At 25.0% G+C, this 6,565-nt stretch overlaps 1 long non-coding RNA gene across 1 annotated transcript; it reads right to left on the bottom strand.

Moving 5' to 3' along the window:
• Positions 1-280: 280 nt before the first annotated feature.
• On the bottom strand, positions 281-5,078 carry LOC140662875 (uncharacterized). The gene is made up of 3 exons (XR_012046191.1): positions 4,935-5,078; positions 999-1,120; positions 281-778 (listed from the first exon to the last, which is right to left on the bottom strand). It is a non-coding gene; the product is annotated as an uncharacterized lncRNA (long non-coding RNA).
• Between the last annotated feature and the right edge of the window lie 1,487 nt (positions 5,079-6,565).

Below are 6,565 nucleotides of genomic sequence, written 5' to 3'. Positions count from 1 at the left end.
TTTAATTCATATTCGTATATAGTGCTAGTCAAATACGAGAATTCATAAAAAATGGCTTTAATCGCTTCCGGAGAACGATTTAAACGTTCAAATATTTACAATAGAAAATAGGAAATCTCAAAAGAAGACAAAACTCCATAAAATTAATATTAAACAACATTTTATAAACAAAGAAACAATTATACACGCATAAAAATATTAACTATATAATGATTTTGTAATTGAATATTAACATTAAAATATTAACATTAAAAACTATATTAGAACTAAGAATAAAAACTATATTATCGATATATATATATATGAACTAATGAGAGATAACTCTCATCTCTCATGTTGTACATACATATTAAACATAATCTGTTGACTTCATGCAAGTTCATTCTACAAAATGCACCGATTTCGTTGTATTTTGCATTTGATTGAATCAAAAATTAGCAAAACAATTTGCATGGTTTTGTTAAAAACGAGTTATAAACCCAGATTGACAGATTAATTATCATACTAATTTATGTGAACACCACTATTAATTTATGTATGTTTATTGAATGAATATACGCATTAACAGGCGTACAATAGTTTTGTGATGAAAAGTTCGACCATTTTCAATTCTTTTTCAATCTTGATATATGACGAATGCTTATCAATTTATTTTGCTATTTGATAATTTAGCTAGTAAAAAAAAATGATTGCAGTCTGCAATTATTTTTTATTATCAATATTGATAATATTTTTGGTTGGTCATCATTCATCAATCTCTTCCTTAGAACAGTACCTACTGTAAAATATATTTTTATATATAAATATTTCATACACACATTTTATTTTATACAATGGCATATCTTTAATACTGAAATTAAATAGAATTGAAAGTTTATTTAAACAGATACTAGATTATTTATATGTATAAAAAATGTCTAACACAAAATTATTTTATTGAATTTATCAAGATAATGTTGTATGATAAAATTTTTTATAATTTGCAGAAAAATACTTACTAATACAACACTGTAGGAACTAGAACAATCATGACGAAGAACATAGTGCAAATCATAGCAGTTGACAGAATTATAGAATCGTTCAATGTAGTTTTTGTTTCATTTTGCGTTGCTGTGTTTTCCTGTGTGAATAAATATAATAAATAAAATATAATAAATAAATATAATAAATATAAAAAGAAAATTAAAAATAACATAAAATAATTCGATATGTATATGCAAAAATATTGATTTGAAAGACTATGCTACAATATGTGTAAAAAATAGTACTTGTTTCATGTGTACATTAATTGTATAGATGAAAATGATATATGTATAGGTTTTGTGAAAAATTCATTATACTATAGATGCACTATTTTCTATTTTTTCACATTTGTAAGAAATATTTCGTTATTTCCTATTAAAATTATATCATTACTTGTACTTATTTTTGCTTATTTTTAATCTAAAAAATTATAAATTGTACTTTTGAATAAAAATATTATTCACAGTTTACAATGGTGAGATTTTTACATTTATATTTTATAATACAATAGAATATATTATACATTATAACATTATACATATAGACATTACATATATAGATACATTATATACATATATAGAATCTTTGGTGTGTCATGTTCTATATCAAAAATACATTTTTTTAATAAAAATATAGATCTCTGATTAAAATTTATATATATACACACACACACACATATATATATATATATTTATGACATGGAAGAGTGACTAATTAGTTCGCCACCTTACTCATTTCTACATCGATTTTGTACAAATCAGTGCGACTGAATAGAATTCCCAACACGCGTTTCGCAAGAAGGCGTTAATCCTTTAAGCAGTGATAACACAATGAAACTTTATAATCTAGTTTTGGATGCGTGTTCCCTCAAGCGCGACCTTTCTCTTCTATACCTCCTGCTCTCTTTTCACGCTTTTGTAGCCCCTATCATAAAACTCACTCTTTGTTCTATTCATCTGAATACGGGAAAACAGATAAAACAAAACTTGAAAATTTTTGTAGTAATACTTGGAATATGATAAATAGTCAAAATATATAGAAGTTTATATTTAACTGATATTATCTAATACGTAAAAGTTTATTGAAGCACTATTGTAGAGAATCTTTTTATATATAAGCTTTGTTTTTCTTTTTCAGTCGTTTAATATTCCGAAGAATCAGCGGGGAATTAATTAGAGGAAAGAAAGTTAAATCTTTTGCCGCCGAGTGTTTAAGTGGTCGCTTGCCCTGGCAAATCCTTTAAGTTACAAGGAAGGAAATAATGGACGGGGAAGATGAAAAGCAGTTTCGTAAGTATTATAAACGAAATGAAAGATGAGAGTACCCAGTATCTTTTACACTGGTGTTACTTGACTCTTATGTAACCACGATACAATATAACCGAGGCAATCTAAGAAATTGAATACATTTTTCGCTAGACTATCTATAGATAGCTTATTTCAAAACAAATTCTTTATGTCTATATGTTGCTTATTACAAATAATTCTGCTTTTCTTTTAATGATTAATATTTTGATATTCTATAATAAATTGTATATAATACGTAGAATTATTTAAACTATATGCCGGTTATGTTTCGATGATTAGGACATACCGATATTAAATATTAATTCGATAATACAAATTAATTTGCTTTATTTATAAAGATAAATATATAATTTGATTTTTTTATAAGATTATCTTATGTATGGCGATATAATGCATTATACAAAATTGTGTTATAAATTTACTAAAAATGCATTTTTTATATTTTTACATTTTAATTTGACACAGTCTTCTATCTTTTTAATTTTTTAATAAATTTGAAATATATAAAATTTCAAAGATAAAATGTTGCATTTTATCAACGTATGCTTGAAATGTGTTTTCATACGTCCAACCTTTCACATCGAGATCAAAGATATTATCGCTTGCAGTTCAATAAACATTGATATATTTGAAATCATCTTCAATGTGTTATTGCATATGTCAATTTAATGTATCATGTCATTTTAATATAGAGTTTTTTTTCAAAAATAATTATTATAATCATTAATATGTTTATTTTACTTTCATAAATAATTTGCAATTATAAGTATTTATAAAATATGTAATTGTAGCTTGCATCTTTTTTTCTACGTCCACAAATTGATTTTTTTGTCGTAAATATATACATACACATATGCACACACACACACACACACACACACACACACACACATATATATATATGTATACACATGTATGTATGTATAAGAAAAAAAGCTTGCATTCTGATAAATTTATTTAACTATAAAAATTCTGTTAACATTACTGTATATAAACATATATTACTGTATATTAACATTACTGTATATAAATTATTAACATTGTATTATAAGTAATAATATAAATAACTAAATATAGTAAAGATATACTACTTTATGGAGATGGAAAAAAGTATTGTTTTATTAGTATTTAAAAAATACGTATTTTAAATTTTAATTACATATATATCATATATATTAAAATATTTGTATAGTTCCTCTTTTTTAAATAATTTTACACAATACCGAAAAAAAGAAGAGTGTCATTACGAAATATTTTTATCAAAATATACATATTGTTTTTATTATTATCATAATTATTATATATTTTTATTAGTATATTGTATGTAGTTATAATTTCACTTTTATGTAAAATTTTTTGTTAAAATTGTATGATACAATACTTCTTTATTCATTGCATAAATCTGTGGTATGTAATTTTATCAATTATGTATATTAAAACAAACTAAAAAATTTTTGCATGCACCAAAATTAATTTTGATTTTAATTTAATAAATTCAAACCTGAAAAATTGATTCATACGTATACTCGTCGCTAAAAATTGAAATTAATTAATACTACATACTAAACAAAAGAAAAATCTGAAATTAAACTCTTTTTGCAATTGCAAAACTTGATCTATTTCCGTCTAATCTACCTATTTACTATATAACTAATTATTGATGCTTGAAATTCGCATCTAGTTGACTAAGGCAGGGGATCGAGGTTGTTCATGTCAAACAGGAAATCGAGCGACTTGTCTTTCGATCCTCATTAAAACTTTTGCCGACAGCATCGTCCTTCCTAGAAACTGCTTATTGTTTAACTTGGCTCGTTATCATTATTTGACCCGAAAATGCAATATCGGCCACGCGAAGGGGTTAATCGCGCGACAACCGCGCGCATCGACTTTGCACCATGCCAGGCGCTAAACTTTACGACCCAACGCAAGAGAGAATACTTATACAGTCGATGAAAATGTGCAAACTTCCCTCTTAAGCACGTGTTCAATGCCGAAAACCTAAGCGATATAACTACAAGCCCTACTACAATTTCGACTTTCCCTTGGAGTCGCTAATCTTTCTTAATACTATCTAGTTATTTGGTTAATTATTTTGAAATGGATTCAATTTGAGCGTAAGATAGATTAAAATATTGCTCACTAAACGTTTTACACATATATAATACGATTTTTTTTATGGTTATCAAGAATTTATTTTATGATATATAATTAAATTGAAAATATAAAGTACATAAAACTATTTAATTTGTATATTATAATGAATTAATAATGTATGAATTGAAAATTCTTTTAAATTATCTTATAAATAACTTTTTACATACACATAATGTTTATCACATACAAAATTTTATGCAAGCTTAAAAGTTAAACATTTTATATTTAAGATAATATTTTATATTTTTCAGCAATATGAATTGTCAAATATGTCAAATCTTTTATCGCATATATTAGAAAAAGTATATAATTATATAAAATATAGAATATAAAATATACATGATTATTCATAAATGTACAAGATTCAAAAAAAGAAGATTTATCTAAAATAATAGTTGAGTTTTTTACAGCTAGAATGTTAAAGCTCGATGAGCACACATACATACATACTCTTTTAATTACTTGTGCGTAGCAGTTGCAGGAAAGGACGCAGAAGAGCAGTATCAGTAGCAGACCTTGCGGAAACATTTTTGTTGTCAACGTTGCGAATGACAGACTATGGCGCATTTTTACCTGCGTGTAGTATTATCTGCTTCAGCTGACTCATGGCAAAGATAACGCGTGCGATTGACGGATTGTTCGTCGGCCTTTATCGCTTGCATTACAATCCCGTAAGCTTATCTTATCTGCCACATTTTGAACATGTAGTAACTACGTGTGCTCTAAGCACAAATGCGAGAACCAGTTGTGAATATATGTATATGTTCATTTTCGGAGATCTATAACTATAATTTTCTCAGTAATTTATTATAACTATAGCGTTTCTAATTTTGTTCCAAAAATTTTTGTTTATATAATAAAGTGCTTATTTATTTATTATTAAAAAAGTAAATATAATAATTGTTAGCATTATAATAAACTTAATAACTTACTTATTAATGATTTTTCTTTAAAATTTTATACTAATTATAATAAATTAATATACTAATTATATAGTTAAACTTCGTAACAATAGTTAAACAATAAATATACATTAGTAATTACTATATGTAAAGTATAATTACTAGGCTAAAATTTACATAATTTTCTGTTTTTAGGAGATTTTAGAAGAGATTTATGTTAATTTTTATTAATATAAAATACCTGTATGTGTATATGTAAAAAACAAGTTTTAAAAATATATACATAATAAAATCAATTAATAAAACAAATAATTTTATCTTAACATAGACATTATTTGATAAAATATAATTAATATAAATTAAAGAGTGACTTAAACTTCAATGGATAATCGATAAATCCACTACTATTTTGCGAATGCATAAATACGCAGTTGATATGTGATGTTATGTGCGAAAATTCATATAAATAACTTATTTGATTGGAACTTTATATTATAATTTTGATCTGTGTAAATGCAATTTATATAATATAAACTAATTCAAAATGCGCAAAAATTTTGTGAAATTGTGATGTTATAAATATTGAGATCAATTACAATAGTATATATTTAATTAAAAGATTGAGTGATATTACATAAAATATAGTTTAAGAATTAATCATGGTAATGGATGTTATATAAAATATTGTTAAGGATTAATTACACACACACACACATACACACACACACACACACACACACACACACACACACACACACACATCGAAGCAAATATTGATAGTAAGCATAAGAGTAAGAGATGTGAGACCAATATATTTGATAATCGATATTTGACGATAAACCAATGCATCGTTTACACTGTACTTATCAAATGTACTATCGACTAAACGCGTGTTTGATTTACGATCGTCACCATCATGCTCTTTCATTTTCCGAAATAAACGTTTCAGTTTATTGCATCTACATATTATAAAATAAATAACAATTAGCTGTAATGTATTTTATTGCAATGTTAAATTTGTGCACATAATGATTGTTAATAATAAAATAAAAATAAAGCTAAAATATTTATAATACAAATTGATATAATTATCCGCATTTAATATAATCTCACTAACTGTTTTTCTGTAACAATTCAATCAAAGGCAAAGTTAAAATCTTTGATTATCGCTAGAGATAG

The sequence above is a fragment of the Anoplolepis gracilipes genome, chromosome 2 (genome assembly GCF_047496725.1).
Source record: "Anoplolepis gracilipes chromosome 2, ASM4749672v1, whole genome shotgun sequence".
NCBI classification, from domain to species: Eukaryota; Metazoa; Arthropoda; class Insecta; order Hymenoptera; family Formicidae; genus Anoplolepis; species Anoplolepis gracilipes.
This window is presented reverse-complemented; position numbering and strand designations above follow the sequence as displayed.